This window comes from Lytechinus pictus, chromosome 3, assembly GCF_037042905.1.
Source record: "Lytechinus pictus isolate F3 Inbred chromosome 3, Lp3.0, whole genome shotgun sequence".
Taxonomy (NCBI): domain Eukaryota; kingdom Metazoa; phylum Echinodermata; class Echinoidea; order Temnopleuroida; family Toxopneustidae; genus Lytechinus; species Lytechinus pictus.
In genome coordinates this window covers 12,230,848-12,243,056 of record NC_087247.1, presented here as the reverse complement: position 1 = coordinate 12,243,056, position 12,209 = coordinate 12,230,848, and the positions used below count along the sequence as shown (strand labels likewise).

The following is a 12,209-nucleotide window of genomic DNA, read 5'->3' as shown; positions in this document are numbered from 1 at the left end:
TAACTTTCTTAATCTTTAATGGATTTTCCTCAAACCTTCACCAATATTTTTTTTTTCCTGGTATTAAAAAAAAACTTTTTGTCAGGGTGAACTTGTCCTTTAAGGAAGGGGTATTAGTGAACAAAGTGAATATATCACTGACCGTACATCCATCATCAAGCATAAAAAGAAAATTAAAAGGAAAAATGTTTTTACAACATACCCTCACTGCAGTCATCTTCTTTTGGAGTATAGCCTGCCATTTATCAGCCACATCCTCTATGAGTTCTGAACCATTTATAAATTCTACATCCAAGGCCTTGTCAGTGTAAAGCTGTTAAAAAAAAGATTAAAATAGCCCAATTTAAAATCATCCAGATCCAAACAGGAATCAAGATAGATGACATGTTAACAATATGTAAGGAAAATTAAGTTACAAACTGTTGGATTATTAAACTGTCCATTAATTGGTTTAAGAACGTAAGAACGAAAGGGACAGGTGTATTGTCTCAAAAAGTAGCTTCATAAATATTTTCTGACATGTTCTGCAAATTCTTATTTTTTATCAACAATATTTATCATAGAAATGAAAAGAAAATGTATTTAACATCTCTGTAACTAATGTAAAGGGAGATCATTTTCTCCTCATTGTCATGTGAAACAAAGATTTATTCCTCCCTGAACATACATGTGAAATTACATCTTGTGGTTCATTAAGTTGGTCATTATTATTGTAAAAATCTGTAAGAACTGAAATATTGTATAATTCACACAATCAAATCATAAGAAAAAAGTGAGCGAGGGACATCATCAACTCTCTCATTTGCATATCACTGAGTTGTGCATATAACTGTTTTGTAAAAAATAAGCAAAACTTTAAAACTTCATAACTTTCTTATTTTACATCCGACTTTGATGACATTTTCAGCATTATACTTGCTTGATTTTTCTCTATTGATTTAAATCAACATTTTTCTGGGGGTGAACTAGTCCTTTAAGAAGTAAAATATCATGGACATGTACTACATACATCATACTTCCAGCTTAACACTCTACCAGCATTTCTATTAAACTAAACTTATCAAGTATTAGGTTGTAAGTGATAGCATGCATATGTTCAAATTATGTTCACTCATCGATGCTGGTATGTAAAGGTTGTTCAAATAATCTATGAATCACTGCTGTTGGGTACAAGTGGATCTCTTGTAAATGAAGTATACTTACAGGGTTATAAAATAAAAATTCTATAATAATCCTGTACTATTGTTATAAAGGGGTGTTTTAATTTATTGTAATATTTTGCAAATAAGACTAAGTATAATTTTAGTTTAGTTGAGCTACAATTATATTTTAGGTTCTTCCTATTTGGTGCTTCTGGCTGTTTGATAAGATTTGAGTTTGCTTGTTTACGAATGATTTTGTGAGGTGTATCTTTGAACATTCGGCCACTCTACAAACTGGTGGCAGCGGTGGGATGCCGACTGTGAAAACACCTTCATCAAACTGAAGATGGCAATTACCAATCCAATTGCGTGTGAGTGCGTATGCATCCCTATGGAACGTGCATGCAGCTAGCCCGGCGGCACATGCGCCAGGTGCGCTATAGCGCAGAGGCGATGGTCGGACAGCGCTCTGCGGCCGCATTTCACCAAAATTGCGGCTCATTGTAGCGGCCGGAACGGCGTAACAGAAAATATGCGAAGCATTGGAGCGGATTTCTTTCTTCTTTTTTCTCGATAAGAAGAAAATGCTATGCTTTGGAGCGGCTTTCTTTGTTCCTTTTCTCAATAAGACAAAAATGCTATGCCTTGGAACGGAAATTTGAGTGTAAAAATGGGGGTCCCCTCCGTGGCACATACCCACTATGCATTATATACTGAGTGCCCCCCCCCCCCGGTGTCGGACACCATGATGCCCCTCAAACTCAACCCCCTGGACGTCCACCAGATGAGAACATGTTCTACGTGTTATAGACGAAGAGTCAAAATACCAACAAGATTTCGTGACTTTAAAAAATGATGTGAATTTATTGATTTCAGCTTTAATTCAACAGAACTGTGACATTTACAATTTAAACCATTCAAAGAAATAGCAACAATGAAGGTAAATTTAGCGAAATCATCAAAGTTTGCATTTGTGAATTTCATCAAACTGACATTTGAACTTTATTAAAGAAACAGCGAAATCATCAAAAAAATTTGCATTCAGCGATGCTGATATATATATTCTTCGAATTGGAAAACTTCAAAGTATTTTTTTAACAACAGCGAAATATTCAAGACACTGAACGTTATTTGGAATCATCTTTTCTTTAACAGTCGACGTCGCGATGATATGAAAATGTGTTAATCCGAACACCAATTAACTTTTTCCAAGAAGAAAGAAGATAATGAACTGTCGTTACAACAATCTTGTATTTTTTTATATATCCGTGTCTAGAACATTTAAAAGTAATTGAATTTTTGAAGAGAAAATAATCATCGATTGAAATCAAGTAATATCTGAACTAAACTGAAAACTGAATTTGTGCTATTTTTCATATTACATTGTTCAACATTTAAATTTATTGCATGTATCTCATGTGTTTTCATAAAAACCTCAATATTCCATCCTGATAATTTTTTGTCGATATATTGCTAACCATTTTATACTCTTTTACATACATAACAGTGCAGAAATTATAAATTTTCTTGTGCACTTTGGACGATTATATATGCAAAGCTTTAACGAATTTATCTTTTTTTTCACCTTCATACTTGGTTATTTATGAACTTTACAGATTGTACAATTTGATGCAGTTCAATGCCTTTAGAAATTAGTGTTTTTAAAGAACCAGGTTATTCAACTTTTTAATTTTTTGCAAACAAACAGAACAGTTCAAAAGTTTAATAGAAACTGATATTTTCTCTCATTTTGAAATTTTCAACAACAAAAAAGAAAAAATATTTGATTTTTTTTTCCCCATGTATAAAATCAAAGAAAGTACTCATTCTCATTTTGTGAATCCAAAAATTGTCGGAAAACTTCTTTTGACCAAAATTTAAAATAAAAATGTATCAATTTGAAACTTCTAAAAATTAGGACATTTTTAGCGAAGAAGGAAGCTTATGTAAGGGTTGAATTTTGCCATGTTTAATCTAATTGTTTATTTCACACTTTGCTTTCCATAGTTCTCTTCACTTCCCATTTCTATACCATTGTTACACACAGTCTGTTTCTCTCATTCCTTAGTTTCTACATCACGTCATTCAATTGCCATTCCAACTCCATGCAGCTCCACATGTTTCTATTGTCCTTTTCTCATTTATATTCAGAACATTCTTCTTCATTCATATCATTTTACCTCATCCTCATTGGTTCACCTTTCACCCTTGGTTCTTCCACTTTTCTGGGTTCTTACATTCTCTGTTCCTCTATTGGATGGATTTTTCATGTGACACTATTTTTTAAATATATTTGAATATATTATTTGTAAAGGCAATGCCTAGTGAGGTCTGGATTTCAGGCCAATAAATCAGAGCATCACTGGACTTCATTTTGTTGACATCTTTATTTTGAGTTTAGTTCAGCTACAATTATATTTTAGGTTCTTCTTATTTGGTGCTTCTGGCTGTTTGATATGATTTGAGTTTGCTTGTTTACGACTGATTTTGTGAGGTGTATCTTTGAACATTCGGCCACTCTACAATAGTTTTGAAGTGTTTGTGATGTTACATGCTTAAAAATTAATAAATTATATTACATTCAAAGACAAAAAATGTAATAGAATAGATATGAAATGACTAACAAAGAAAATCGAAATTATACTATAGACAGAAATAAAATATGAACCAATATTGAGAAAAGAAATTTCAACTCCCTGATGTTGAATCAGGAATGTTCATTTCCTTGATAAAGGGGGGTGGGTATTAAAACTTGTAATTATGGAAAAATAGGATTATAGTTTTAAAAAATGAAAAAAAAATTGTTTGTAATAACAATATGAAGTATTTTTAATGTAGGAAGTGAAACCTGAGCCAATGTTTGAGAACAACAATATTTACATGTTTCTAACAGTACCAGTAGTTTTTAATTCTATCTCCAGGTGAGAATATTATATTGTATCCTTTTGATGGTTGAGAGGCTCAGAGAAATATAATGTGGCATGTGTATAATATTTCATCTTGACTTGCATGTTTCTTTTTTTTTTTTTTTTGGGTGGGGGGGGGGGAGGTTACACCATGCCAACAATGTTCTTATATCCTATATGCCTATATTTTCCCTGGGCATTATCTTCTATTCACTTGCAAAGTACGTGTTTGAATCACCTTGCCTGTTGCTACATGCAGGTACATGTTCACACATCATACTACTTCATTTAACAAAAAAAATCCTAATTTCCACGATGCATTTACTTGAACATGGCAATGCATGTCAGAAAGACATGAACAGTTTGGAAGATATATAGCCTCTTGCTTCATCATGAATACAGCAAAATAATACCTGAAGGCCAAGTGCAATGAAATGATTAGCATACTGTATCTACATGCAGGGAATAATTTTCCTGGTATCGCATCGCAATTTGCTCCACAATTTGGGAAGACTGCTATTCATAAAGTCTTTTGTATATAGGCAGCATATTTTACATAGAACTGTACATTACTTAGTTGAGAGCTTTTCTCTTATGACCAAAAATGCTATTCAAATTTGTAAAGCAAAATTATTCCCTGACATAGATTTTTCTTACAATGGTAGTATGTACATGTAATGCACTCAATGTGTAGACCTATAATAGTTGATCACATGTAGGATTGGTAGCGCAGTAACATATATATGAGTGTACAAGCAGAATGTACATTACGTATTTAAATAATTCATAATACTAGTTTGGAATTAATCATGGAGTCTGCCCTTGTAGTTAAAATGAATCACCCATGCACTGATGATGCAGCACGCATCCACACACCTAACATGTGCACATATGCATGTGATATATACACACACTGTCTCATTTCATCTATGCAATATGCATTCCTTTTCAGTTCAGCATGTTCATTCCGGAATGGAGAAGATCGTCAATGGTATCCATATACTGTACACATAGTGCACTTATCCAAACATAACAACTGAGAACAATTGACTAAGTTCTTATGAAAAAAATCACCAATTTCTATTTTGTTTTGAGGTGTTCTTAAGAAACAATCATACTTATTTATAAATGCTAAAAAGAAATTGTTATAATAGTAAAAAAAAAAAAGAATTAAATTGATATGAAAATAAAGAGTGATTATAAATATCCACGTTTTAATATGATCAAGGATATTTTCACAGACAAAGCAAACTTTATTCATCATTGTAGCTTATAATTTCTTTCTGTTTTATATGTTTAAAAACAATCTCTTGCAGAACAAAATCTGTAAAGAGGGAGGGGGGTAAATACATGTAGTACCATACATTATTCAGGTCTAGTTTAAATTACTAGTATTGCGTGTCATGAATTTTTATGGACATGTCGGTATTTTCAACTCAAAGGGAGTTTCATATCTCCAATTTAAACTATATTTTACACAGATTTCACATCTCAATCATGCTTTCATGTAGGAATAAATTCATCTCAATATATCATACATGTCCTACATTTAAAGGTCAAGTCCACCCTAGAAAAATGTTGATTTGAATAAATAGAGAAAAATCAAACTAGGATCACGCTAAAAATTTCATCAAAATCGGATGTAAAATAATAAAGTTATTTCAAAGTTTCGCTTATTTTTCACAAAACAGTGATATGCACAACTCAGTGTCATGCAAGTGAGTCAGTAGATGATGTCTGTTATTCACTATTTCTTTAGTTTTTTATTGTTTTTATTGTTTGAATAATACAATATTTCATTTTTTACAGACTTGACAATAAGTACCAAGTTGGCTGAACCATATAGTATTAAACAAAGCTAATTCGACGTGTTCAGGTAGGAATTAATCGTTGTTTCCCTTGACAAAAGGGAGAAAATTCGAATATTTCATATTTTGTATAATAAAATACAAAAGAAATAGTGAGTGGATGACGTCATCAGTCTCCTCATTTGCATACTGACCAGGATGTACATATAACTGTTCTGTGAAATTAAGCAAAACTTTGAAATATCATAACTTTCTTATTTTACATCCGATTTTGCTGAAATTTTCAGTGTTATGCTTGTTAGATTTTTCTTTTTTTATTCAAATCAACTTTTTGTTGGGGTGGACTTGTCCTTATTACTAGTATTGCGTGGCATTAATTTTAATTGACATGTCGGTATTTTTAACTCAAAGGAAGTTTCATATTTGCAAGTTCTGTATTTTACACAGATTTCACATTTCAATCATGCTTACATTAGGAATATATCATACATGCCCTACATTTAACACAAACTCATCACCAGCTTTGTGAATCTAGTCATAGGTGTTCAACAATGGGTCAGTGAATAAACTAATGTTTAATATTTATCAAAAAACCAATAAACAAATGAGCTCTCACACCACTCATTTGTGCAGCTGGTAAAAGCCGACACAACACATGCACAGACACTGTGTCATCTGTATGCCATATTGATCTATATGCCACTACACACAAAATCAGATTTAAGCTCGTTTGTTCCTTTTGTACAGCGATGGCCAGGCACAAATCCATGCATCGAATCAGCTTAAATCTGAGACCTAACAATAGGTTGGTGTCTACGGCTGTAGTTGACTAGTGGACCATGTACATAAAAGGGATCTGAAAAGGTGGTGTATATAAATAAATGATCTTTATATATAAAAATGTGATCATTTAACATTCTGGGGTACATGTGCAATCCGTATATAATATATGAGAGAGATACAGATCAATTCTTATCAAGCTTGCTGCAGTAGTGAAGGCTGATCTACCATGTAGCTATATATACATAATTCAAAACAAATTAAAGTACAAATTTTACGAACCTGTCTAAGTTCTCTTCTCCCAGTCACTTTGTCCAACGTGTCTATCAATGTCTCACTTAAACCATCCGCCCACTTTTTAACCCTGTAATGAGAAAATTAATAATGAATTGAGAAATCTATGATAATGAAAATGAGCTACAAAATGTATAGATCACCGACAATCATATTTTCAATCATTAAAGGAGCAAATGATTGAACAGGAAAATTCATGAGACACATATCTTTTCCTGTCCTCGACATGTATGTAACATCTTATAAGCAACATATTGCAAAGACAGATAAAAATATTATACTTGCTGGTATAGCACTTTAAGTGTTAAAACACTTAATTTATCAGACGTCTCTAAGCACTCGACAAAAAAATGCAGCATAATAACCCTGGTTTAAGCAGAGCAGCTGTTATGATGCAGATCTCCAATAAAAGCACTCAAGGGTTCATTACATGCCGCCGCGCACAGAAAAATCAAGCCATTGAAGTCGTGTGTTGTGGACACCAGAAGTGGGATCGCAGCACGCGCGACCCACTAGTTAGAAATCCACTGCCAAACGCGGTTCACGGTGCGAGGTTAGTACACTAATACTAACCTCGCATACGTGTGAGTGCAATAAAAGTAGAAGATACATTTATGCGTACATGTACTGCATATATATTCAACTTCAAGCAACTTAACATGCAGAGTAATTTCACAAGGAAATGAATAAAATTATCATCTTCGGTTTGCTTCATCACAAGCACCAATGCCAACTTCCAACAACAGTACTTTAGCAAATAATACGCATACCAAGCAGCTCATCAACCTTGTGACAGACCCACTGAGAGTATATCGAGGAGATCATTTGGGTGTGGAAACGACCCACTACGAACTAAAACAATAAAATGATGAAATGCATCTAATGCTTCAAAAAATCCTGAATCAAACTTAACTTGTTTCAATTTAGATTAGCCTTTTAATTATATCAATAACCCGGGCCCCATCTTTAAAAAAAGAATGTCCAAAATGTAAGATCTACTACTACTAGTATCTTGAGGCAAATTCTCTGGCTCTTTAGTCTGCACTATTCCACTCATCCTATATATGTACACGGTTGTAATATATTCCTTAATTTAAGCAGTTTGATAATGCACTAAATGTGATCATTTTTTTAATTGGTTTCTAACATTTACCTGGTAATAGATTGGAAATGGGACCTACTCCACTTGTTATCATATGCTCCTAAATAAATATCCACATCGTTTTCTTCATTTCAAACCAAAAAGGATAAAATACATAAAACTGATATATCTAGTGAAATGGCCTAGAAGTAGTAGAATAGAAAAAAGTCAATCTCATTATCATCATCATAATCATCCTTTCATCACCACAACACAGCTATACAACATGTTCAACGCGAATAATATAAAGAGAGAATACATGCATGGCCATAATGGCAGACAGAGGTTCGCCGACTGCCTGGTAAACACACAGGATCACAACACTCTTCACTCTCCACTACTTACAGGCTCAGCTCCGGAAAGTCCGAATTCGACATGGGCGCTGTCGTCTGACCCGCCGATGGTTTAAAAATCACATTTATTGTCACGAAAACAAATACAGCAACTCGTATCAGATGTTCCATTTTCCTTCTCCTAAATCTGGTTAACTTTAAGAACATTATTTCTTTGCGAAAAACTATCTACAATGATGTCGTCGTTCCTCAGCAAATTTGTGACACCAGCATCGTTGAGAGTGATTGATACTGCCAGCGAACTCGAGGCATCCAATTTTCGTCTGCGTATTCTCTGCATTGCAATGTATTGTTAGCTAGTGGCGTGAAAGGAAAATTATACACAGAATACATGGCAAGAATCTGATCATCGCTTTTTTTGGCGTCGTAACATAAATTGGTGGTATATAGGACGATAGAGGTGGTGGTGGTATTAATGAGATATCTGATATCTCCTTGGTGGTGGTAAGAGTATAACCAGTGTGGGTTTATTGAATTATGAGACGTTTAAATGTACTAGGACATCTGCCCAATTAAAAAATTTAAAAACAAACAGTAAGTTATCGAATCGTGCATATGATGATTTAGGATTTAGCTCAGTGGGTAGAGAGGGGGGGGGGGGGGGGGTTCGCTTACCGGTGACCCGGGTTCGATTCCCTCTTGGTGTGCTAGTGGTAAGGCATTCATCATCATTACCAGGTCCCTCGGAGAGGACCTTAAGCCGTCAGTCCTCTGGCTGCTTGCTTACAAGCATTCATGCTTTCTTAGCAATCATGTAAAAAAAATAACCAATTTAATTTGTAGCAAAATAAAATTAAATTAAACATGCATGCGCTTTTCTGTTCATTATGTTTGCAACAAATGAAATGAAAATAAATAGACCTATTAATTAAAATTTATTATACAGAAAGGGATGATATTATACCGCGATTCCATTAATTTTCTTCAAGACAGGGGAAATAGACATTCCTGAAATAATGGACTTTTTTAAAATCCCATACAAAATAATTATCCCGCTGTTATTAATTGGCTCAGCTCGTGCTTTCTGCTGCGGCTTCCGAAGTTTGGGGTCATGCCAGTGCCAATAGGTATCTTTGAACCTCAGTAAGAACGTTATTCTGTACAATTAAAGTTTCGAAACAAATTATTAAAAAAATGCTCTATACTCCTTTGAAATGGCAAGGAAAACCAAATTTCTTGCAGTAACGGTGACAGCAAAAGTCCTTGAAAAATCATGTTGAAAGGAAGGGGGAAGGAAAATAATAAGAAAAAAATTAAAGAATACGGGGAAAAAAGAAGAGGAACTTTAAGGGAAGGTAGACAAGTGCAAAATAAGGTTAGGGGAAGACTTGAAAAATGAAGAAACAAATCGTTCACGTCACTATATAAAATTTAACTGCTTGGTGCTCGCATTGCAGGGGTGCGCATCAGATTCTGGCGCCCCTATATATTGAATTGAATTGAATTTATTTTCACATTTCTCAAAATAACAAAATATAATAACACAACACCAGAAATACATTTGATTATGCAGAATACAGAAGATTATGACAATGGCGGTAAATGAAAGTAAAATATGATAAGAAGAGCTTGTACAATGTCTGCAGGTTTCTTATATTTCGGTCACATTTGTTCTACGGCGGCCTTACGGCAAGTCAAAAACATCTGTTTTAATATTTTTTGTACCAGCTTCAGTAGCGTACCTAGGATTTTCCACAGGGGGGGCAAAACCGTCCAAAAAAATTTACAAGCAAAAAAAAAAAAAAAAAAAAAAAAAAAAGGTTTTCAAGCTCGTCAGGGGGGGCAAAAAAGGTATTCAAGCTGGTCAGGGGGGGCACGGATACGTCCTTTGCATGAGTTGTGACTCGTCAGGGGGGGGCAGACTGCCCCCCCCCCCCGTAGGTACGCTAGTGACCAGCTTTGAATAAAAATTAATAAAACGGCTGTTTTCGACTCGCCGTACGGCCGCCGTAGAGCAAATGTGACCGAGGTATTTAAAAAAATTATGAAATTAGCAATCGAGGAGATCGGACACTTACAAAAAAATCAGACTGCATAGAAAGAGCCAAAGAGAAGCGTGAAATCACGGGGTATAAAGAATAAGAGGAAAAGTGGAGAAAGGGAGGGGGGTCATGTATATAAGCAATCTGGTGAAGTGCCTCATCCCTTTACACTTTCCCCTGGTGCAGTTCCTAGCAATAAACCAACTGTTCTTAAAGTAAAAAGCGCATGCAATAAAGGCAACCCCCCCCCCAAAAAAAAAAAAAAAACACCCACGCCTTCTCACATAGGCCCTTTATATATATATATATATAATATATTCAATTAATTCAGAGTGAAATGGTATGACTTCAGATCGACTGAGTAATGACATTTTATACATAATAAACCTTATCAAATATACACGTCTTGACACCTGCACGTTGGGATCCAGCTGCACTCCGAAAAAGGCCGACAAAATCTTTTACATTTTCCCCGATCGGCTGATCGAAGCGCTAAATGTCTTTTTTGGTTTTGGGGGATTATTAATAACAAAATAATTAAAAGAACAGATAAATGAATAATAAATAAATAAATAAATAAAGAAATATAAATACATAAATGAATACATACATACATGAATAAATAAATAAATAAACAAATAAATAAATAAATAAATGAATAAAAATGATAAGTGCATAAACATTATTCATTTAGATAATATTAAGTGACAGGGCCGGAGTTATTTCTTTTCAAAATGCGAGCGAGTACAACTGATAGTCTTTGTTAAATCATAATTTCTTTAAGTATGAATTTTACCGGCTAATTTGCCATCCCCATTGGAAGTAAGGATCGAGAACATTAAATTATTAAAAAGGGAGTCAAAGGAAAGGAAGGGAAATGAAAAATGGAAGAAGAAAGAAGAGAATATAGGGACTGAAAATATTTTCCTTTTGCTTTCGGCGCTCATTATTGCTTTGTATCTTTTTATTAGTATTCCGTCGATCATCTTTCCTTGATCTCTCCTTTTCCCCGTTATATAGCATCATTTTCAGCCGATAAAATTGGGGCTAACGAGTAACGATATACATTTTAATGCATCCCCTTCTCCAGCGACGGCCCTGTTTTTGCCTTATTTTGCTTAAAGTGTCCAATGTGAAAATCACCTACCGAACCAATATTGAGACAAATCTATGAACTTGGAGCAGACATACCGAATTATTATTATTATTATTGTTATTATTATTATTATCATTATAATCATCATCATCATCATCACCACCTCCACCATCATCATCATTATTATTATTATTTTATTAGGCATTTCAACAAGGATATACATGTATATATATATATATACACGGCTCAACTATAAGAGTAAAGGTGTGAAAATGTTAATTTTATGGTAAACATAATATTGGCCTGGTATCTGGTATATAATAAATTAAGTAAAATACAAGCATTTTGGAGTTCATGTCTAAGCTTTAAAAAAATATAAAAAGTAGTTTCTCTACTCGAGATATGGCACACATTTCTGTTGCTTTCCACAACGGCACTTTTGGCCTATCAATCAAGGGGTCAGTATCAAATCTTCAATCAAATCTTCTTTTACTCTGTGTTTCGTTCGATGTTGACATGTGGGGATGACTGACATTAAATTAAGAGATTTTTTATTTTTTTTTTTATTTTTTTTTTTATAGTTTAGGGAGGGATCGGGGGGGGGGGGGGCTGTGACAAAATTAATCCAAATATCTTAGGGAATAGACATGGCGGGAATTTTTACCTTGTTAATACAAAAATGCTAATCTTATGATTCTTATGTTATT

The 12,209-nt window shown here is 34.0% G+C and overlaps 1 long non-coding RNA gene across 1 annotated transcript; it reads right to left on the bottom strand.

The window, feature by feature from the left end:
• Positions 1 to 202: 202 nt before the first annotated feature.
• On the bottom strand, positions 203 to 8,710 carry LOC135153726 (uncharacterized). The gene is made up of 3 exons (XR_010293235.1): positions 8,417 to 8,710; positions 6,919 to 7,000; positions 203 to 313 (listed from the first exon to the last, which is right to left on the bottom strand). It is a non-coding gene; the product is annotated as an uncharacterized LOC135153726 (long non-coding RNA).
• Between the last annotated feature and the right edge of the window lie 3,499 nt (positions 8,711 to 12,209).